Source organism: Prosopis cineraria, unplaced genomic scaffold (assembly GCF_029017545.1).
Source record: "Prosopis cineraria cultivar Desert tree isolate PC_DT_omini unplaced genomic scaffold, ASM2901754v1 PC2, whole genome shotgun sequence".
Classification (NCBI taxonomy): Eukaryota; Viridiplantae; Streptophyta; class Magnoliopsida; order Fabales; family Fabaceae; genus Prosopis; species Prosopis cineraria.
The window spans coordinates 27,058,050-27,083,745 of record NW_026555333.1 but is presented as its reverse complement, the minus strand read 5'-3'; the positions used below and the strand labels follow the sequence as shown (position 1 = coordinate 27,083,745).

The following is a 25,696-nucleotide window of genomic DNA, read 5'->3' as shown; positions in this document are numbered from 1 at the left end:
TCCAATTTAATTTGGAATATATTTGAATATTTGTGAATATTTGAATATTTTAGATATATTAAGATATATTACTTTCAAATATATTAATATATAATAATATATTTAATATTTTTAATATTTATTTCATTTTTTTAATTTCATATTTTATTTATATTTCCTTTTTTTGATTTTTATAAAAGAAATAAAATAATATGATATTGAATTAAATTCTATTTTTTATTTTATATTTAATAATTAAAAATTATTGATTAATTAATAATAATATAATTAATAATAATAAATATATTGAAATCAAATGAAAAAATTAAAAAATAGAAAGAATCTGCTTTTGACATGAAATGGATATATCCATATATCTCTGACTTATATTTATGAGATAATAAAATATGAAAAAAACCTATACCAAAAATTGATTCACATAAGAATGAGCGTAAAATAACAAAGGGAGTTATTCATGTTCAAGCTAGTTTTAATAATACCATTGTGACTATTACAGATGTATAGGGTCAAGTTATTTCTTGATCCTTCATCGGTACTTGTGGATTCAAGGGTACAAGAAAGGGGACACCTTTTGCCGCTCAAACCACAATAGGAAATGCTATTCGGACAGTAGCAGATCAAGGTATGCAACAAGCAGAAGTCATGATAAAGGGTCCTGGTCTCAAAAGAGATGCGATATTAAGAGCTATTTGCAGAAGTGGTATACTATTAAGTTTCATATGGGATGTAACCCCTATGCCACATAATGGATGTAGGCCCCCTAAAAAAAGACATGTGTAAAAGGAAAAATAAACATTGAACAGATTTCAAGAGAAATAAATAATTCTAATTCAAGAATTTGATCAAAATAGATTATTATGGTTCGAGAGAAAGTAAGAGCATCCACTCAGACATTGCAGTGGAAATGTGTTGAATCAAGAGCAGACAGTAAGCATCTTTATTATGGATGCTTTATTCTGTCTCCACTTATGAAGGGTCAAGCTGACACAATAGGCACTGCTATATCAAATGTGTTCGAAAAAGAAGAACAGAGTAAACGAAACATGTCCAAAAGTAAACCAACCTTTTGGATTGCTGTGAAAAGATCATCAGATTTCTCACCCAATTGAGCACGTCTAGCATATTTCTTCACAATAGCAGGATCACTATAACTGACTCCATTGAGTTCGCGACCATAGAACTCAACAGTTACACCTACTTGTTTGACACTATATTTTGATTCCGCCTTTCAAAAAGGAACATCGACTCTAACAATTCCGTCGCCATCTACTAAAACAACTAGAAATGTTTCAAAAAAAGTAGGCATACGATGTACAAAAAGCTCACATCCTTCTTTATCTCTAAAGATAGGGTGTCATAACCACCTAACAGCTATTCCATCCCCTTTGTCCATTAAGCCTGCTCTAAACAATCTCCTTTTCACCGGATTGTTGCCAATATAATCATAAAAGGCTAATTTTTCAGGAACTCTAGACCAAGCTTCTGATAAACTTTGATTTTCAACTAGCCCAGCACTAACTGTTTGATATATTTCTTGCTAGAAGTATCCTTAATCCCATTGATAATGAGTAAGACTAAATAATTCAATTAGCGTAGTTGCTGAACCATACCACATAGTTCCAGCAACAACAAAAGCTACAAAAAAGAAAGTAGTGATACTACTGGAAAGGATGGTTTCAATATTTCCTATATGTAATCCTTTGTACAGACATTGGGGTGGATGGATAGTAAGATGGAAAAGGCCCACTAATATGCCCAATGTCCCTGCTATAATATGGTGAAAGGCTATTCCCCCTCGAATAAAAGGATCAAAACCTTTCATACCACATGCGAGATTTACTAATTATACCCTTCTAATTTGTCCATAAGGATTATATACCCATATTCCAGGACCATACAACCCTGTTATTTCTAGATCCCAAAATACCCAATGCTAGATAGCTACCAAAAAGCATAAGCCAAAAAACACAATATATGCCTCGGCCACACTTTCGTAACTCTAAATACTTGGATTTGTTATAGTCCCTCCTGTGATACTCCAACCACCCCATGAATTGGTTATTTCTAAACGAGTCATGAAGGGTATAACAAACATACCTTGTCTCCACATTGGGTCAAGAACAGGGTTAGAGGGACCAAAAACAGCTAATTCATATAGAGCCATCAAACCAGCCCAACCAACAACCAGAGCTATATGCATTATATAGACAAAAAGTAAACGGCTGGGATCATTTAATACGATGGTATGAACACGATACTAAGGTAAACCCATGAAAATACCTCTTATACCAACAAAAAATGAACACTATGTAACTTTATTGCATTGTAAAAAAAATATGCTATAGACCCTCTCTTTTTAGTGGATTATCTCAAGTAAAGGATTAATATTTGTTCTAGTTTTTTAGTAATAATGGAAGAATTCTATTCGTAGGAACAAAAGAAGCAGATCTATTCTATATCTAATAAGCAATGATGGAAGGAGGGGTTGACTGTATTTTATGAGTGTTTATATCTTCATATCAGTGAATACAAACATATTTGTTCATCACTCAAAGAACCTATTCGTAAGAATTTTCCTTTAGTCACTCAGTCTTCTTTTTCTTTTTGTATTTAGAATTTTTTTTTTGTAAATTTATTCAATTTATAAATAAAATATGATAAAGACCAATTATTATTAAGACAATAAACCTATTGTTACATTTTTGCATCAAAGTGAGATATACTAGTTAATTCAATTCTTTTATCATTTAATGCCTATTGGTGTTTCAAAAGTACCCTTTTGAAGTCCTGGAGAGGAAGATGCATCTTGGGTTGACGTATAGTGCGACTTGTCAGATATATTGGGTCATATGGGATTACCCTGTTCTCTCCCCTGATTGAGATATCCTCTTTTTCACCCTCTAAAAGATTGATTGATTGAATTAGCAAAAATTTAGAGCATGAAGTATGTAATTGATCTTTTTTGGGAGGGATATCTAAATTAATATTAGAAATTTACGTTAATTTATGGTTGGCGTGGTTGGACCAATAAAATGAAGCATCCAGGCTCTATTTAAAAAAAAAGTAATTGATAATATAATATATTGACAATTACTACTTATATCATATATTTTTATTTACTGGAAAATATGAAATAAAGTGAAGAAAATAAGTCATAGCAAAAACATGTGGTATTGGAGTATTTGTGCTATATGTGTAAATCCAAATCGGGTAGATCTTTACTTGGAGTAGAACAGAAACCTAAAAGAATTGAATTGAAGAAGCCCAATCAAAAACAAGAAAATTACATCACGATTTGGATTCAATCTTGATGAAAACAATACATCAATGAGAAGTTAGTTCAATAAGTGTTTAGTACATTCTTTTTTTATAATTATTATATTCAACTAGAATTATTAAATATTAATATAGAATAATCTAAATATAGATTAATATAGATAAACAGGTCAAAAGTCATCTTTCTTGAAAAATGTAAGAAAAAGACCTTTCGTTAGAAGTTTAAAAAAGTCTGCTAGGAAAAAAGAAAGAGGGTTGAAATCTACGCATTGATTCTTTTTCATAATTTTTGGTGAACCGTTTGGATCAAAAGATGCATGTACGGCTCCTAAGGGATAAAATCTTTTCCTAATCAATTGATTTTATCGAGAAATACTAATTTTTTTAGGCTAGGGGATTGATAGTGCGATATCAAATTAACTTACTGGCCTTATGGTATATCTCAGTATAGAGGATAATACTAAAGATTTGTATTGTTTATAAATTCTCTAGGAGGATGGATAATACCTAGAATAGCTATTTATGATACTATGCAATTTATGCAACCAGATGTACAGACAGTATGCATGGGATTAGCCGCTTCAATGGGATCTTTTATTCTCATAGGAGGAGAAATTACTAAACGTCTAGCATTCCCTCATGCTTGGTGCCAATGAGCCTTTTATTTGAGGAAAAAAAAGAAGACTATGCCTTTGCCATATGAATATTGAGCAATAATAGCATGGCAGTTCGAATTTGATATGTGAAAATTTTTCAAAACCATTCGATTATGTATCAAAAGAGTGGTATGAGAAAATAGGTATTTTTGATTTTATCTGATCTATCAAGAGCCTATTTCAGTGTCACAAACTCTTTTGTTTTTATACCAAAAAGCTTTTAACAATCTTTATGTTATGAAAGAATATGACAAAAAAAGATTTTTTGACTTATACTTATAAAACTATATATATGTAACACTCGCCCCAAGTGTTATTCAAAAATCACATAATTCAAATAAACTATGTGTGGTTAAGGAGTTGATCTTCTAACCAACTTAAGAAATAAATCACTTAAAAACTTTTAAAAAAATTTATAGGTTCTACCTATAGTGCATGAAAGCAAGCTAGATAAAAGTGGAATAAAAAGATACTATCATGACAGCATTAAATTGCTGTCATGACAGGCCTCCTAGGCCAACTTCTGAGAGGCACCGTTCTATCATCCGATCCCCAATTGAAGAAATTTTAAAACTCATGCGTCACATTCAAAGGGTACTATAAGTGTACCAAATTTCAAAAAGATCCAACGGTCAGATTAAAAATTAAACATGTTAAAAGTTTGGTCATTTTTGCTGTCATGACAGCTTATGACAGCTAAAAAGCTGTCATGACAACACCTTCGGACTAACTTTTGGGGTGCACTATTTCATCATTCGACCTCTGATCGGAGCGATTCTAAAGCCCACATGTCACTTTTAAATAGTACTATTAGCATGCCAAATTTTGGAAAGATCCAATAGACGGATTGAATTTCATGGATATTGCAACATCAAGAAATATTGCTGTCATGACAGCACTTTTGCTGTCATGACAGCTCCTCTAGACCAAATTCTGAAGTGTGCCATTTCTCTGTCCAGTATCTGATTGATGTGATTCTAAAGCCCACATGAAGCTTATAAAAGGTTTTACTTATGACCCAAATTTTAGAGAAATCCAACGGTTGGATTAAGATTTGGACACCCGGATGCAAAAGTACAGTTTTTTGGTAAAAACCATTTTCAAAATTATCCAAATCTCATCCTAATGGTCATAAACTTGTAGGAATACTTTGGATACATCAAATAGGACTAAAACCACCTAATAGAACATTTAAATGATAAAAAAATCCTTTATACCAAAATTTGACCACTCAAGTGCTATTTCCCAAAATGGACCCTAAACCCCCAAAATGCACAAATCACACAAGAGTGGCCAAAAACTATTCTAAATATTATATACACATATAAATACACATGCTAAATATTTTTACTTGGCCTAGAGATATCTATAAGGCCCACGCACCCACTCTCTCTATCTAAGGTATATGTTTGCCCATAGCACACCATTTGCAATGCAACCACTTTGTATTTACTTGTGGAATCACATATATACCAAAATAAATATTTGCTTGTAGTGAAAACTTAGTCTACTAAATAAATTCATCAAAACCACACACCATAGCCAAGTTTCCTAGCCATAAGTCTACAAACAAACAAAAATTCATACACAAGCCATACAATCCACACATACTCACTCACATATATATAATCATATCCTACTGGCACCCTAATCCTAAATACATTATAATAGATTTGCTCAAAAGAAAGAGGTTTCAGTTCTTTACAATTCACAAACAACCCCTAACTCTGCTCCTTTCCCCGTTTCCACTGGTTCCTTCGCCTGGACCTAGAAATATTAAAAAGAAAGGGGTGAGACAATCACAGTCTTAGTAATAGAAAAATCTACATTGATTATTACAAAGTAAGCCATAATCGAATAAACGAATAATAAATTCAACATAATATATAATTTAACCATTTAAAATGCATGACATAGGTCGATATGGCCTTCCATGACCAACAGAATGCCCCTTGGCACTCTTTAACTCGCAGGCAACACTGAGTACTGGCAGTGTGCCATAGAATATCAAAAGTCCACACCTTCTCATTGGTGAACTCCTACCGAGATCATGTCTTTTATTCATGTCTACCTTTCTCGAGTATTGACCATTTCAACACTCTAAGGTAGTATAACATTTATAAGTCTCCCTTAAATGGTTCCTTAGCCTATCTAAGGTACCTTATTTAGTAGCACTTCCTTAAGTGCAACTTCTATTCTTTATGATTACAATACATGCAACAAATCTCATTTCCATAAAAACATTGTTGTTAAACAATTAGAAAACATATTTGCACTATAATCAAAGTAGTACCTCATAACCCCTTATAAAGCACATTTAATCTTTTAAAACATATAATGCATGATAGCTAGTAATATTTATTCAAAAATAGCTAAAACAAAGTAATAAGAAATATAAATTCCCCTGTTACCTCAACCCTTTGGTACCAAAAGGGTTCCTCTTGTACAAAATAGGACTCGGCTTGTTTCTTAACTTCCGAACAAATTCCACCAACAATGCCTACAACATATAAGTGATCCACATCACTTATCATGACAAATAGCATTAATGAAGACTATAACTCATACCACACAACTTGAGTCAATGAGTCATAATCCATCCTAATGGTCCATATATTAAACCAACCATTCACATAGTATCATCTAACCACCAAAACCATTTTTTAGCCATTACTAGGCTAATTTCCAATTTATATAATTTTTAATTAATTAAAAACATTCACTTAGTGTCACCAACTTTCACCATTAGCCCTTATAATGAAAACCAAACCTTAATTTAAATCTTATTGGGCTCAAATGGAAAAATTATAACTAAATAAATAGACTTAAACCATTGAGGAGCAAAACCCAATCTCTCAGGGTTTAATTTGTGTCCAAAACACCTCTTTTCATCCAATTATCCACTCAAAATATTAGATCACTATATAGAAACTCAAAACATCCTCCCTATGATCCAAAGAAACAAAAGCTTACAAGAATAAAGCCTTTAGGATCAAAATCAAAAAATTTTCTCTTCCAAAAATTAAAAAAAATCAAGAGGAAGAGAAGAGGATTGAAGTAGGGAGTTTACCTATCATGTAGCCGAGCTTGTAACTGTCGCAAAGCCTCCTAGATCTAAGCCTAACTCCCTCTCTTTCTCTTCTCTTCTTCCTCTTTCCCTCTTGTGAATTTCCTTTCGTTCCTTTATGTTTTCATTTCTATTTTCTGCGTTCATTTGGCTTTTTAAAATGCTGATCTAATAACTTAGGGAAAATTACAAGAAAGGGCCCAATATTTTTTATTATAACACAAAAGCCTGGGTTAACTTTGGTAATTTTTTCTATAGTTAAAAATCATATAAAACCAAACTTTTGCTGAGAAAAATTCAAACTCTGGATTTCTATCAAATTATTCTAAATTTTAATTTAATTATATATATTTTATTTTATTTTTTTAAAATAAATTCGAGCCTTAAAATTTTTGGGATGTTACAGAAGTCCTTTTTAAATATATGTATAAAAAGAACATATTTCATTTAGCTTCTTCATGCCCATTATAACTAATTATTTCAGTTTTCTACTAGCAGCTTTAACTATAACTTCATTTCTATTTATCGTCTGAGCAAGATATGACTTATTTGATTTGAGATTATGAAATTAATTGAATGAACAATTCATAAAAATAAATCTTTTTGGGATATTCAATATATTCAATAGTTCCTTACTGTGTCAATTTCTAATTCTTGGTCATTGGGATTCATAGGCAATATAGATTAATATTTAAGGATATATATTACCTCCCTCTTTCTCCTTTCAAACAAATAAAAATGATTGAAATTTTTTTATTTGGAATCATGTTAGGTCTAATTCCTATTACTTTGACTGGATTATTCGCAATTGCATATTTACAATACCAACATGGTGATTAGTTGGACCTTTAATTAATTAACATTTTTTTATTGACCTCCTATTTATTTGTTTTAATCCTAATCCACAGGAGGTAAAATTAAGACTTTAGACTGCTATCCCATTATTTCAATATCATTCTTGATCTAATAAGAATGGAATCACGCTTTGTAGGATTTGAACCTACGACATCGGGTTTTAGAGACCTGCATTCTATTGAACTGAACTAAGAGCACTTTATTTTGATAAAATCAAGTTATGTGACCCCAATTCATCTTGCAAGCACATACTATCATAATCTATATATATATAGAACTCTCATAATATATAAATAAATAAATATATATATATATATATTGATAGAATATCCATCTATTTCTATTGAGTATGTATGGTCTATTTTTAATTGGTCTCAATTGATCCCTTATTATTGCTCATAAGATAAGTAATAGTTAGGGATAGGGATGATAGGATTTGAACCTGTGACATTTTGTACCTAAAACAAATGCACTACTAAAGTACATCCCTTTCAATTGGTTTATAGTGTCATTGTAAAGAATCTTTATCTTGTTTTCCATATCTTGATTTTCTCTATTGATATATATAAATTATCCTGCTGTTTTTTTTTTCTTTTTTAGTTTCATATCATATAACATATATTATAATAATAATAAAAGTATATGCATATGAAATCCATCTAAAAAAATTGAATATTTTTAGGGAATGCTTGGGTAGAGAAGAAATGGACCTCTTTTTTTTGTTAAAAAAAAGAATATCTAATGAATCATTATACATTTCAATTTGAATTAATAATTTGACGTAATACAAGTCATTATTAATTAAATAACCATCCCATCATATTCATATTTGTAATTATATAGTACAAATTGCAATAAAGAATAAGAATTAAGAATAAAGAAGGAGGATTTTAAATGCGAGATCTAAAAACATATCTCTCCATGGCACCAGTGGTAAGTACTCTATGGATCGGTGCTTTCGCAAGTCTATTGATAGAGATCAATCGTTTATTCCCAGATGCATTGGTATTCCCCTTTTTTCATTCTAGTTAGTGACATGGGAAGGGGTGAAGAAGATTAGAGATATAATCAAATATCCATGATTAATCCTCTTATCTCCTTCTTTTTTCTTTTTTGATTTTTAAAAGTTAGAGAAGAGAAAGAATAAAGTTGGATTCGGCTTTAATAAAACTCAAAATTTGGTCCAGGCTTCAATTGAATTTAATTAATAAGATGAATTTAATTAATAAGAAATTCAAAATTTTATTAATAATCAATTTCATTTCTATTAATCTATTAAATAAGAGGGTGAGAACATAAATGGAAATGGAATGGCTAAGGCAGGGCAAGAATATCATACAGGATACTTAAATGAAAACAAAAATATTGTATTGTGATTCTAAATATAGTTAGAAATCATTGTATTACTTAATTATTACTACACTTATACTATACTGACTATATTGATTATTGATTGGAATGAGATCCTTCATAATTGGATTTCAAGTTAGCAACTTCTATTAGTTTATTTTTTGTTCCTTTCCCATTCAAATCGTAAAATAGAAGAGTTAAGTGAATCAAAAACACAAAGGAGGTTCATGGCTAAAGGTAAAGATATCCAAATAGGGATTATTTTGGAATGTACTAGTTGTGTTCAAAATAGTGTTAATAAGAAATCAACGAGTATTTCTCGATATATTACTCAAAAGAATCAACACAATATGCCTAGTCGATTGGAATTGAGAAAATTCTGTCCCTATTATTGCAAACATACGATCGAAGGGGAGATAAAGAAATAGAGAAAATGGATCATTTATGTGTGACCCCTCAAAGGAACATGAAAAATGATATATTTTTTCATATTGTTCTAAACTTAGAAGAGATTGTTTATATAACATATAATTAGAAATTGTATATTTGTATATATAATTAATAATACTATATATTTATTATATAATATATTTAAAAAGATTTTTCAATATTGGTATTTCAATATCAATATTAAAAATGAAAATAAAATTCAAAATATAAGAATAAAAAATAGGAACAAAGAAAATCCTATTTCTTACAAATTATGATTCTCCGGATAAGGAATAAACAAATTATGGATAAATCTAAGTGACTCTTTCTTAAATCCAAGCGATCTTTTCGTAGACATTTGCCCCTGATCCAATCGGGGGATCGAATTGATTATAAAAACATGAGTTTAATTAGTCAAGTTATTAGTGAACAGGGAAAAATATTATCTAGACGGGTGAATAGATTGACCTTAAAACAACAACAATTAATTACAATTGCTATAAAATAAGCTTATATTTTATCTTCGTTACCTTTTCTTAATAATGAAAAAAAATTTGAAAAAAGCGAGTCGTCCGCTAGAACTATAGGTCTTAAAACAACAAAAAAGAAAATAGGATTAGTCTTTAATTGAATTCAAATTCCAGTTGAAACTCAAATCAAATGTGGATTGATGTTTTGTTCGAAAACTATGACAATCCAATTTTGATTATTGTGTTGTATGTAAGAAAAAAGGAAATCGGTGAAGAAGAAAAATATTTTTTTATTGAATGTGGTTGCTCATTTTGATGACTTTATCATATGATTCTATTTTATCATACAAATCTCTACTCTACCTTCCGGGAGTTCAGTCTCTGGGGAATTTTTGTTTTATGATCCCATTGGAAATCATATAAAGACAATTCTTATTTAATATAGCTATTTGTGAAAGTATTTTATGATTAAAAGCAACTGCCTCTTGTACAGATTATACATCAAACTACTATAACTATATTACACTTTTTCTTGATTCTCTCAAATTACTGCATTTATTCAACTGATCCACAAACGATGAAAACTTTTTTCCTATCTTTATCCCGATGAGCTAAAACTAAAGCTTTTATTTTCTATTGAGTAATAGTTCAAGTAAGTCTTGAATGAGTCCTTTGAAAACTTGATGTAAATAAATGAATTTTTGTCCTATGTTTCTGAGCTATATATCCTCGTTTAATTCTGGTCAATGAATAAATCAAACTTTGATGAATAACTATTTGATTTCTTTTATTTTAGTTATTCTTTTCCTTTCCCTTTACTATAGTGGATTAATAATAAAAATGAATTTTTTCAATTTATAAAATAAAAGATTCCTATGGCTTTTGCTATTATAACCTTCCTAACTAGGGTTTTTTCTTTTTATTTCTAAGCATTTAACCTCGAAATGGGAAATTGTATTGATACTAGGTATCAAAAAAGCATATTTAATTAACAATTAAATAGAAATGGATAAAGAAATAATGGATTCTATCATTTTTATGGTTACTTCTTAAATGGTGAGGTCCTCTCTATACACCGGAGCCCCTTCTCTCATTTAATCAATGTTATTATTAAATTGTATAGTTTACACTCTTTGGCTATACCCATGAAATAGCTAGTAAAAAGTCCTTCACAATGAAAGCTAACTATATAGTGACGGCATTTAAATATGAAGATTAGCTGGGGAGCTGACCCTCTTAGTCCGTTCTTGCAAGAATAAGGGCATAATATTTTCACTTCTTCATTTTGAAATAGAATTTCCCCTACTTAATAGATAAGAATTTGCTACCAATGGCAAAGTCTTTCTCATCTGAAATTTCAAATTGAGATGATTGGATTTGCACCAACAGAAACCATAAATGTGATACATAATAAAAGGATATTTATTATTATTAATAGATTCAATTTTTTAAGTTTTAAGATAGTGAATGGAGTTTTTCTATTCTATCCTAACCGATCAATATTCTATCCTAACGGGGAAAGGTGCAGAGCTAGGGGTTGTTTGTGGATTGTAAAGAACTGCAACCCCTTTCTTTTGAGCAAATCTATTGTAATGTATTTCGGATTAGGGTGCCAGTAGGATATGATTATGTATATGTGCGTGAGTATGTGTGGATTGTATGGCTTGTGTATGAATTTTTGTTTGCTTGTAGACTTGTGTCTAGGAAACTTGGCTATGGTGTGTGGTTTTAATGGATTTATTTAGTAGACCAAGTTTTCACTACAAGCAAATATTTATTTTGGTATATATGTGATTCCACAAGTAAATGCAAAGTGGTTGCATTGGAAATGGTGTGCTATGACAAACATACACCTTGGATAGAGAGAGTGGGTGCGTGAGCCAAGTAAAAATGTTTAGCATGTGTATTCATATGTATATATGATATTTGGAATAGTTTTTGGCCACTCTTGTGTGATTTGTGCATTTTGGGGGTTTAGGGTCCATTTTGAGAAATGGCACCTAGGTGATCAAATTTTGGTATAAATGATTTTTCTATCATTTAAATGTTCTATTAGGTGTTTTTAGTCATATTTGACGTGTCCAAAGTATTCTCACAAGTTTGTAACCATTAAGATGAGATTTGGAGAATTTTGAAAATGATTTTTACCAAAAAATTGTACTTTTGCATCCGAGTGTCCATATCTTAATCTGACCGTTGAATTTCTATAAAATTTGGGTTACAAGTAAAACCTTTTATAAGCTTCATGTGGGCTTTGGAATCATATCGATCAGATACTAGACGAAGAATGGCGCACTCTGAAAGTTGGTCCAGAAGAGCTGTCATGACAGCAAAAGTGCTGTCATGCAATAATTGATAATGTTGCAACATGCACGAAATTCAATCCATCTGTTAGATCTTTTTAAAATTTGGTATGATAATATTACTATTTAAAAGTGACATGTGGGATTTAGAATCACTTCAATCGAAGGTCAGATGATGAAATGGTGCACCCCGGAAGTTAGTCCGGAGTTGCTGTCATGACAACAAAAATAGCCAATCTTTTAACATGTCTAATTTTTAATCCGACCGTTGGATCCTTTTAAAATTTGGTATACTTATAGTACCCTTTGAATTTGACGTGTGAGCTTTAAAATCACTTCGATCAGAGGTCAAATGATGGAATGATGCCTCTCAAAAATTGGCCCAGGAGGGCTGTCATGACAACAATTTAATGCTGTCATGACAGTATCTTTTTATTCCACTTTCATTTAGCTTGCTTCCGTGCACTGTGGGTATAACCTATAAATTTCTTTTAAGGTTTTAAATGATTTATGTCTTAAGTTAGTTAGAGGATCAACTCCTTAACCACACTTAGTTTATTTAAATTATGTGATTTTTGAATAACACTCGGGGCAAGTGTTACAACTTCCCTAAGTTTCCATTTTTGAAAGAAATATAGTAAAATAAAAAAAATACCACTTGAAAAATACAATTGAAAGTTTTTGATTCAACAATCAATCAGTATAGATGAACAAAAATATAGTGACATAGGTAAGAAATCGATTCATCATCTATGACATTTACCCATCCTGTGATTCCAAATCAATAGATTCATTGAACAACTCTTAAGTTGAGTAAACTAATATAATAAGATTCTTTTATTATAAGAATAAGAACTTTGTTGTGTAATTTCATTCAGTTAAAAAAAAAGAAAACTCCTTTTTTCTTTGGATTAATATAGAATAAAATAAAAAAAAATATCTATTTTGATCCTTTTTTATTTTTTATTATTAATTTGCATTATATCTAATCCATTTTTTTAGACCAAAAGAAAAGTGACTTTATAATGTCCTTTACTTTACTTTTTTACTTTGATTTTAACTCATTGTATTTTGTAGTAGGTTCCATTCTCATAATATCTCCAACAAGAAGAAAAAAGGTATTAAATTGCTCGAAACTAGGGTTTTACATTTTTTGCTCTTTCCTTATTTTAATATAAGATAAAGCTCTATCCTTGTAATTAAGTAATTAAGCCAAGAAGGAGTCTTTTAGGTGTAATGCAAGAACAACAATGCACGTGCCACGAATTGAATATTAATAAAACTCTTCTTAAAAATAAAATGAAATTTTTTGTTATTCTTCTTCCATTAAAAACTATCTATTACTACTATTATTGTTACTTTTTATTGGAAAACTAACCCCCTTTTTTTAATAAAAAAAGAGGAGGTTCCAACAAAAAACATCTTTTACAACCACAAAAACTATATTTCTAGATTTCGCATCTAATTGAATTATAGAAATTTGATATGATAATCTCCTCTATGAATTTTTAGAAAAAAATCTGTAATGGCAGATTCACATTTTATTTGATCCTTAATTTCTAGTCCAAAGCTAATAATGTAGAAAACCCTGATCTTATACTATTAAAAATGGAGGAATTCTCTATTGAGTACATTGTGACAAGCAACAAGAAAAGAAGAAAAAAATTATCTAGTACTTGATCTCACTATTGATTGTGAAATTGCATTGCTGTGTCAGAAGAAGGATAGCTATATTGATTCAGTATACTCTAAAGACACCCTTGGTACAACTAACAAAGATTGAATTTCAGTAAATTTCTACGTACTAATCTCATCTTTTATGGAATTGATCCCCCTTTGACTGTACAATAATATGTGGAGCTCGACATGTCTAGAAGCATAGGAGAACATTCTTTTACTGATATTATTACCAGTATTCGATATTGGGTTATTCATAGCATTACTATACCCTCCCTATTCATTGTGGGTTGATTATTTGTCAGCACAGATTTAGCTTACAATGTATTTGAAAGCCCTCATCCCAATGAGTATTTTATAAAGAGCCAACAAAGAAGTCCATTAATAACTGGTCATTTTGATCCTTTAGAACAACTCGATGAATTTAGTATATCTTTTTAGGAGGCCCCAATGACTATAGATAGAACCTATCCTATTTTTATAGTATGATGTTTGGCTATTCATGGACTAGCGGTACCCACCATTTCTTTTTTAGGGTTAATATCAGCAATGTAATTCATCTAACGATAAACATAATCTGAATTATAGAGCTACAACACAATCAAACCCAAACGAACAAAATGTTAAATTGAATCGTACTAGTCTATATTAGGGGTTATCACTCATTTTTGTACTTGCTATTTTATTTTCTAATTATTTCTTCAATTAAGGCAATAGTAAATATATATTAGGAATTCTCTTATCCCCTTCGAAAGGATATCATTTCATAATTATCTATGACTGTTTATGTCACTAGCATGACTACTTGATGAAATGTGGAGGAAAGTGGGATAAATGGCTAATACTACTGGAAGAATTCCTCTTTGAATAATAGGTATTATAACTGGTATTCCTATGATCGGTTTAATTGGTATTTTCTTTTATGGTTCATATTCCGGATTGGGTTCATCCCTATAGTAATTGGGTAATCGGCTGAACTGAGTTTTCAAAATGAAAGCGTAAGCACTCAACAAGACTACCTCTCGTCAAAGTGAAGAAAGAGGGAGTCCTGTTGAGTGCTTAATAATCATAAGATTTTTTATTCATATAAATGACAAAATAGAAAACTTTTTTTGATGTTTCAAAAAACTCCATTTTGTTTAAAAATGAATTTAATTAATTGATTCAAAACATCTCTTCCTCGATAATATCTGTCCATACTTTCAAAGTTAAAATAAAGAAAACGAAAGGAAAACAAAGAAGAAATCACTTGGTTTCCTTTTTCTGGGTGGCATAAACACAAATAAAAAAATAAAAAACAATAGTAAATAGAAAATGCAATAAATATATTGTATTGTAATAAATTGGAATAGTAATTTTTTCATTTTCATTATTATATATATTTCTATTTTTATTTTATTTCTATTTTTATATTTCTATTTCTATTTTTTATATTTTTTCTATCAATCACATATCATGCGAAGTGAACCCCTTCTATGCTAAAAGAATCTTATTTTAAATTGAAGTATATAATATTTTTTGAAGAAGTCCTATTTGTTCTATAAGATTCCTTCTCTTTTTTGTTTGTCGACTACTCCTAGTACTTATATGTTATATGCTTATATGTAATAAAAAAAAGTCTATGTCACAAAGGTTCAAATGAAAACTCAGAAAAAATCTAAACTAAGAAAAGAATAGGATTCTTTTATGAACGAGATCAATAGGCATTATTATATTAATATTTTGGAGAATGTTTTGACATAAACAAGAAGGGTTCTAGGAAGACAAATAATCCCTCCTAAAATCCTGTTTTTTCAATTTCTATTTATACTGTACTTAATATTCCCCACTTATTTATCTTATGTTTAATATTGAGTTGAATTTTCTTATAGTCAAATAGAAAAACAAAAACTATTCAAACTATTAATTGAATATATTTATATTCTATGACATTGAAATCCAAAAACAGTGACATAATTATTGTGCTCCAATTTCTTAGGGGTGAACCAATAAAACAAAGAAACAAAAAATAGGTAAAGTCAAATAGTCTTCTTCACAATATACATACTATGACTGATTAGTACTGTGGTGAATTCTCTAGATATGGTAGAAAAAAAATAGAAACAAGCAAGGGGATTTTCATAATCTTTTTATTATACATAATTACATAATTATCAATAAAAAATCTTATTATTCTTAGAATTTAATATGTTGATAAATCTACAAACCTATAAATTCATTTCAGATAATTGAACCTTCTCGAACTATTTCTTTTTAAGAACCAAAAAGATTTGTGCCAAAATAACAGATGCCACGAAGAACAAGAGACCTTGGACACATAATGATCTTAAAGTACTATTTCCGCATCCCCCTGACCAAATCCACCCACATTAGGATTACTCATTAATGGTTGATCAAGTTTGATAGATTCACCCTTTAAAATAAGAAGTTCTAGTCCTAGAGGTATAATATCAATCACTTCGTGACCATTCAATGTATCTACTATAGTTATTTCATATCCCACCTTTTCTTTTCATATAATTTTGTTTACCATACCTGCTGTTGTAGCATTATAAATATTATTACTACTCTTGCTCTTGTCGGGATAAAGCTGCCCCCTTCCCCTATTCCCACCTATGTATATTGGATGTTTTAAGAAGTGAACATCTCTCTTAGTGGCAAGAATGGGGGAAAGAATAGGAAAGGTGATTTCATTATATTTCTGACCATAAACAGGGCCTACCTGTAACATCCTAAAAATTTTAAGACTCGAATTTATTTTAAAAAAATAAAATAAAATATCTATAATTAAATTAAAATTTAGAATAATTTGATAGAGGTCCAAAGTTTAAATTTTTCTCAGCAAAAGTTTGGTTTTATTTGATTTTTAGCCATGGAAAAAATTACCAAAGTTGACTCGGGCTTTTGTGCTATAATAAAAAATGTTGGGCCCTTTCTTGTAATTTTCCACAAAGTCTTATATCAGCTTTTTTAAACAAAAACCAGACGCAGAAATGCAGAAATGAAACAAGAAAAAGAAAGGAAACGCGTGAGAGAGAGAGAGGGGAAGAAGAAAGGAGAAAGAGAGGGAGTTAGGCTTCGATCTAGGAGGCTTTGTGACCGTTGCGAGCTCAGCTACATGATAGGTAAACTCTCTACTTCAATCCTTTTCCCTTCCTCTTGATTTTTTTCAATTTTTGGAAGAGGAAATTTCTAGATTTTGATCCCAAAGGCTTTATTCTTGTAAGCTTTTATTTCTTTGGATCTTAGGGAGGATGTTTTGAGTTCCTATATGGTGTTCTAATGTTTTGAGTGGATAATTGGATGAAAAGAGGTGTTTTGGGCACAAATCAAACCCCAAGAGGTTGGGTTTTTCTCTTCAATGATTTAAGTCTATTTATTTAGTTATAATTTTACCATTTGAGCCCAATAAGATTTAAATTAAGGTTTGGTTTTCATTATAAGGGCTAATGGTGAAAGTTGGTGACACTAAGTGAATGTTTTTAATTGATTAAAAATTATATAAATTGAAAATTAGCCTAGTGATGGCTAATAAATGGTTTTGGTGGTTAGGTGATACTATGTGAATGGTTGGTTTAATATATGGACCATTAGGATGGATTATGACTCATTGACCCAAGTTGTGTGATATGAGTTATATAATCTTTATTAATGCTATTTGTCATGATAAGTGATATGGATTATTTATATGTTGTAGGGATTATTGGTGGAATTTGTTCGAAAGTTAAGGAAAAAGCCAAGTCCTATTTTGTATAAGGGAACCCTTTTGGTACCAAAGGGTTGAAGTAACACGGGAATTTATATTTCTTATTACTTTGTTTTAGCTTTTGAATAAATATTACTAGCTATCATGCATTACATGTTTTAAAAGATTAAATGTGCTTTATAAGGGGTTATGGGGTACTAGTTTGATTATAGTGTAAATATATTTTCTAATTGTTTAACAACAATGTTTTTATGGAAACAAAATTTGTTTGCATGTATTGTAATCATAAAGAATAAAAGTTACACTTAAGGAAGTGTAATTAAGTAAAGTACCTTAGATAAGCTAAGGAACCGTTTAAGGGAGATTTATAAATGTTATACTACCTTAGAGTATTGAATTGGTCAATACTCGAGAAAGGTAGATGTGAATGAAAGGCATGATCTCAGTAGGAGTTCACCAATGAGAAGGTGTTGACTTTTGATATTCTATGGCACACTGCCAGTACTCAGTGTTGCCTTACGTATTGTGGGCTCAGTGTACTAAAGTGGTTAGTGTATTGAGTGTTCGACACCTCTCAATAGGGGAGGGAATCTGACATATGAAGTGTGAGGTTGAGTGCCTAGGCCAAGGTAGCCCTTACATGGAGAGTAAGTCAGGCTGGCTCTGGGAGGGAGTTAGCTTTGACTGCTTAAGATTCATGTCGAAGGGGCATAGGCGGTTCGGTGGATTGGATCATGCCTTAGATTATGTTTTGTGCCTGTGGAGGTACAAGTAGGTATAAGGTTTACCTGCGAGTTAAAGAGTGCCAGGGGGCATTCTGTTAGTCATGAAAGGCCATACCGGCCTACGTCATGTATTCATGCATTTTAAATGGCTAAATTATATACTATGTTGAATTTATTATTTGTTTATTCGATTATGGCTTACTTTGTAATAATCAATATAGATTTCTCTGTTACTGAGACAGTATTTGTCTCACCTATTTCTTTTCAATATTTCTAGGTCTAGGCGAAGGAACTAGTGGAGGACGGGGAAAGGAGCAGAGCTAGGGGTTGTTTGTGAATTGTAAAGAACTGCAATCCCTTTTTTTTTGAGTAAATCTACTACAATGTATTTAGGATTAGGGTGCCAGTAGGATATGATTATGTATATATGCATGAGTATGTGTGAATTGTATGGCTTGTGTATGAATTTTTATCTGCTTGTAGACTTGTGGCTAGGAAACTTGGCTATGGTGTGTGGTTTTGATGGATTTATTTAGTAGACCAAGTTTTCACTACAAGAAAATATTTATTTTGGTATATATGTAATTCCATAAGCAAATGCAAAATGGTTGCATTGTAAATGGTGTGTTATGGGCAAACATATACCTTGGATAGAGAGAATGGGTGCGTGGGCCCCACAGAGATCTCTGAGCCAAGTGAAAATGTTTAGCGTGTGTATTCATATGTGTATATGATATTTGAAATAGTTTTTGGCCACTCTTGTGTGATTTGTGCATTTTGGGGGTTTATGGTGCATTTTGAAAAATGGCACCCAGGTGGTCAAATTTTGGTATAAAGGGTTTTTCTATCATTTAAATGTTCTATCGAGTGTTTTTAGTCCTATTTGACGTGTTCAAAGTGTTTCCACAAGTTTGTGACCATTAGGATGAGATTTGGACAATTTTGAAAATGATTTTTACCAAAAAAAATTGCACTTTTGCATCCGGGTGTCCAAATCTTAATCTGACCATTGGATTTCTTTACAATTTGGGTCACAAGTAAAACCTTTTATAAGCTTTGTGTGGGCTTTAGAATCACATCAATCAGATATGGGATAGAGAAATGGAGCACTCTAGAATTTGGTCCGGAGGAGCTGTCATGATAGCAAAAGTGCTGTCATGACAGCAATAATTGATAATGTTGCAACATGCATGAAATTCAATCCGTCTGTTGAATCTTTCTAAAATTTGGTATGCTAATAGTACTATTTAAAAGTGACATATGGGCTTTGGAATCACTCTGATCGGAGGTCAGATGATGAAATGGTGCACTCCTGAAGTTAGTCCGTACGTGCTGTAGCTGTCATGACATGACAGCAAAAATAGCCAATCTTTTAACATGTTTAATTTTTAATCCGACCTTTAGATCTTTTTAAAATTTGGTACACTTATAGTATCCTTTGAATTTGATGTGTGAGCTTTAAAATTACTTCAATCGGAGGTCGAATAATGGAACGGTGCCTCCCGGAAGTTGGCCTAGGAAGGCTATCATGACAACAATTTAATGCTGTCATGACATCTTTTTATTCCACTTTCATCTAGCTTGCTTTCGTGCGCTATAGGTAGAACCTATAAATTTTTTTTAAGGTTTTAAATCATTTATGTCTTAAGTTGGTTAGAGGATCAACTCTTTAACCACACTTAGTTTATTTGAATTATGTGATTTTTGGATAACACTCGGGGTAAGTGTTACATTTGGTATCAGTTTTAGGTTTATGATTCCTCTTTCCTACTTGGCACCTTAAATACATTACTCTTATGCTCTTTCCCTTCTCCCACTAACCTGGACTAATATTGTTTTTCTTTCTCTGGCTTATTCCTTTAGGAGGGCAGAAAGGTCCATACGCTTATGGCCGTACACCTTTCAGTTCTAATATGGCTTGAAGGGGAAGGGCTAGATCGAGGAATGAGGAATGATTACCACCTCTACCTCCTTTGCCTCCACCTCCACCACCACCATAGGGGACGGATGCAGTCATGGCTAGGCTACTTGAAGTGATGGTGGATATACAATAAAATCTTAGAGGTCGTACTATTCCAGATCAACATGTTGACCTAGGTGCTGGGCAGGGATCTTCTAGTGCTGTGGGTAGGGGTGAGCATAGGTCGGTTCGGTTCGGTTCGGTCTCAAAATATGCAGAACTGATCGATCGAATAACACTGAAAATGAAAACCGAATCGAACCGAACAAGCCAATCGAACAGAACAAGGACCGAACCGAAATTTGATAATTCGGTTCGGTCGGTTAATTCGGTTTTTCGGTTTGGGCCTAATTTTTAAATATTAAAACAAACAACACTATAAAATTGGGCCTTTTTTTCTTTTCGTTTTTTTCAATATGAGCCCATTCTAATTATACTCATATGACATAAAGCCCAAATATTATAAAGACATGAATAATCAAATAAACAACCATAAATAAACACCGATGATTAAATAATAGCCTCATAATTCAGTCACAATACCTACTGATGAGAGTGACTGATTGAAATGGGGTTTCAAGTGATGTTATTATTTTTTATTCTTTATTAAAATAAAAAATAAAAATAAAAATAAAATAATTTATAAATTAAATATAATTTATAAATTAATAAATTATATATAATTCGGTCGGTTCGGTCTATTCGATTTTAAATTTTACTAACCGAATCGAACCGATCAACCGAAATATTTAAAATAAAAAAACCGAATCGAACCGAAAAATCAAATAGACCGAATCAAATAGACAAAATTCGATTCGATTCGGTTCGATTTTCGGTTTCGGTTCGGTTTTGCTCACCCCTAGCTGTGGGAGCTCAGGGACCGATTGCTGATAACCGAGAAGATGAGATATCCAGACCTTGGAAGGAATTCTCTTGCTCTAATCCTACCATATATGATAGTAGTATGCTTAATAGGAAAGCTGAGGAGTGGTTAGATCGAATGGAGCAGTTATTTACTGTTGTGAGGTGTACATCTGAGCAGAGGGTTATCTTGGCTACAATGCAGCTTGTTGGTGAAGCCAAGTATTAGTAGGATTCTGTTAAGCCCACAGATGGAAGATATATGTCTTGGGCTGAATTTAAAGAAAGATTTTATGATTTTTACTTTCCACCAGCTTTCAAAGATGAGAAAGACGCAGAGTTTCATGCATTTCAGTAGGGGGTCTTAGACGAGGAGACTTTTATGAGAAAATTCAATCAGCTGTCTAAGTTCTCAACATATCTGAAGGCTTTTAATGATAGCAAGTGGAAAGCAAAGAGGTTATTAGAAAAGATGAGGCCAGAATACCACCAGTAGCTATTTTTGTTGGGCGAGGTGACATATGATGAGATGTGCAATTGTCTGAGGATTGCCGCTCGCCGAGGCCGAGACATAGAGAGTAGTCAGAGTAGGGATACACGAGGTCGATTTTCTTCTGGGTTGGCTCCTACTGGTGGTGTATCTAAGAGAATGGGTTTTAGCTCTAGTTTTTCTTCTGGTGGCTCCTTTAGAGCCGAGTTTTCTTCTGCTTCTGGTAATCAGAATTTAAATAGGGGTTCAAGATTTTAAGGTAATCGAGGTGGTAATATGAGATCTGGGGGTTCTTGTTTCTTTGGGAATGCTCCAACACGTTCTTTACAGGCCAGTCAGGCCCTAATTCTAAACACAGCGAGGTTACCTTGCGATAGATGTGGTAGGGTCCATTTTGGTCGCTGCTTTGCTTGCTACAAGTGTGGAAAGTTAGGCCATTTGATCTATGACTGCCCTGATTTGCATGAGAGCTCGGACTGAAGGAATGTGATTCTTGATTGAGTGTATACAGTATCTCAGGAGGAGGCTAGGAAGTCATCGAATCTAATCACTGGTATGGTTTCTATCTATGGCCTCGATTTAGAAGCTTTATTTGATTGTGGTGTGACGCATTCTTTTACTTTTATCGAGCGCTTAGATAGAATAGGTATGCCTGTTGACCAGTTGCCCCGTGATATAGAAGTTTCCTTTACTTCTGGTTTGGTTGGTCGATCCAGTGTGGTGTGTAGGACTAAGATAACTTTTAATGGGCAATCGACTTAGGTAAATGTGATCAAATTACCTATACAAGGGATTGATTTAATTATTGGTATGGATTGGTTGATAGCTTATGGTGCTGTCTTAGATTGTGTGGCTAAGACAGTGACTTTGGTAGAAGTATTGGAGGTAATTGAGGAATACCTTGGTCATTCTTGTTTTATTTCTTCTTTACAAGCTGAAAGGTTGATTGAGCAGGGTTGTGAGGCTTACGTGGTAGTGCTCACTACCCAAGGGTCTGAGACAGGTGTAGTGGATGAAATTGAGGTTGTTAGGGAGTTCTCAGAGGTGTTTTCAAAGGATGTGTCAGGATTACCTCCAAAGCATGAGGTTGAATTCTTGATTGACCTAGTATCGGGGACTCAACTAATTTCAAAGGCTCCCTATAGATTGGCTCCTTTAGAGTTAGCTGAGTTAAAGAAGCAACTTGAGGAACTGTTAGATAAGGGATATATTAGACCCAGTATTTCTCCTTAGGGATCCCCTGTCTTATTTGTGAAGAAGAAAGATGGTAGTTTGAGATTTTGTATCGATTACAGGCAGTTAAATAAGGTTACGGTGAAGAACAAGTACCCACTTCCTCACATCGATGATCTCTTAGATCAGTTGGTTGGTGCCACGATTTTCTCTAAGATTGATTTACGTTCAGGGTACCATCAACTAAGGGTTAGTGAGAAGGATGTGGCGAAGACGGCTTTCAGGACTCGATATGGTCATTATGAGTTTTTGCTTATGCCATTCAGGCTAACTAATGCCCTATGGTTTTCATGGACTATATGAACCGCATTTTTTGACCTTTCTTGGATCAGTTTGTGGTGGTTTTGATTGATGATATATTGATCTACTTTAAAGATGAGGAGCAGCATGCCAGACACTTGAGGATTGTCCTAAGGTTTTTGCAAGATCATAAGCTATATGCCAAGCTCAGTAAGTGCGAGTTTTGGATGAGAGAAATTAGGTTCTTGGGACATATTATGTCGACAAATGGTATTGTAGTTGATCCATATAAGGTTGAAGTGGTCTTGCAATGGGAAAGACCAAAATCAATAACAGAGATCCGTAGTTTTTTGGGATTAGCAGGTTACTACCGACGTTTTATCAAAGGTTTCTCTTAGATTTCTATGCCTTTGACTAGACTCACAAGGAAGGATAGGCCATTTATCTAGGATGATAGGTGCGAGACAGCTTTTCTTGAGTTGAAAGAAAGGTTAACAACAACTCCAATGTTGGTGATTCTGGATCCTCAAAAGCCCTATGATGTGTATACTGATGCCTCTCATAAGGGTCTTGGTTGTGTTCTAATGCAAGATGAGAGGGCAGTGGCATATGCATCTCGACAACTTAGGGCACATGAGAAAAATTATCTGATGCATGATCTCAAGTTAGCTACGGTGGTCTTTGCATTGAAGATCTAGCATCATTATCTTTATGGAACAGAGTTCAAGGTAATGAGCGACCATAAAAGTCTCAAGTACCTGGTGGATCAAAAAGAGCTAAACATGAGACAGAGACGTTAGATGGAGTTTCTTAAAGATTATAATTTTCATTTTAAGTATCATCCGGGGAAAGCAAATGTGGTAGCAGATGCTCTTAGTCACAAGACCTTACATGTAGCCTATTTAATGGTTCGAGAGCATAGATTGATGGAGTCTTTGGTTGAGACTTCTCTGGGTATGACTGAGTTCTCCTTGAATGGTCTTAAAACTACGGTTATTTCCAATGAAATTTGGAAAGAGATATGAGATGCTCAGCTTCAAGATCCAATTTTATTAAAAATAAGCCAAGACATCGAGAATAGTGAGATAATGGACTATTAGTTTAGTGATGATGGGTATGTGGTTTTTAAAGATAGGGTGTGTATTCCTAACAATGAGTCTATTCGGAAGAAATTGTTGGATGAGGTGCATCAAAGAAGCTACACCCTTCATCTAGGTGCTACTAAGATGTATCATGACATGCAGCGTCATTGGTGGTGGCCAGGCATGAAAAAGGATGTCACAGAGTATGTTAGTAAGCTACACCCTTCATCTAGTTTCTTAAGTTGTTTCATCTTCTATTTTGTATTTAAGATCTCGTATATCTAGATAAATAGTTATCTATAAAATAGAAAATTTAAAATATAAATAAAGCTATTAAAATTTAGATTTCTTTTTTCATTTTTTAATATTAACTTATATTAATATAAATTAATATTCAAAAATGAATATAAAACAAAAATCTAATCAAAAAATATACACTAAAAAATATACAAATATATATACAAATATATACAACAAACATATATAATAATATGCAATAGTGTCTTTGTATTGCATTCAGCTCAATCCTTTTAGAAAAAGATTGGGCCGAGTTTAATTGCAATTCAATTAATAGAACAAATGGTAATTATTGGATTACAAAGTATACATTGCTTTGAATTCAAATTTGATTTCTTTCCATACTTCACAAGCAGCAGCTAATTTAGGACTCCATTTGCTAGCCTAATGAATAATTTCATTACCTTCACGAGCAAGATCACGTCCCACATTACGAGCCTTTACATATTCTTCTAGAGCTACTCGGTTGGCTATGGCACTGGGTGCATTTTCCCAAGGGTTCCTTAAAGTTCCCCCCCCCCCGAATTGTAGTGTGGAATCATCTCCAAAGATCTTGGTAAGAGCAGGTATATGCCAAACGTGAATACCCCCTGAAGCAATAGGTAGAACACCTGGCATAGAGACCTAATCCTGAGTGAAATAAATACTGCATCTATGATCTTTCTCAATATAATCATCACATAGTAAATCAATAAAACCTAAAGTGATTTCTCTTTTCCCTTCAAGTTTACCTACTACGGTACCAACGTGAAATATAATCTCCACCAGATAAATGTAACGCTTTAGCTAGTACCCAAAAGTGCATACCATGATTCTTCTATCTATTGATAACTGCATGCATTGCACGATAGATATAAAGAAGTAGACTATTACCCTAGCAATAATGAGCCAAGCTAATATTTGTAGTGAATCCCCCTATTAAGTAGTCATGCATTACAATAGGAACACCTAATTATCGGGCAAATGTAGCTGTTTTGATCATTTCTTTATATATACTTATAATTGCATTCAAGTAATGC

General features: G+C 32.4%; 1 pseudogene; it reads right to left on the bottom strand.

The window, feature by feature from the left end:
- Window positions 1–1,004: 1,004 nt before the first annotated feature.
- LOC129302688 (photosystem II CP47 reaction center protein-like) lies at window positions 1,005–25,295 on the bottom strand (annotated as a pseudogene).
- Between the last annotated feature and the right edge of the window lie 401 nt (window positions 25,296–25,696).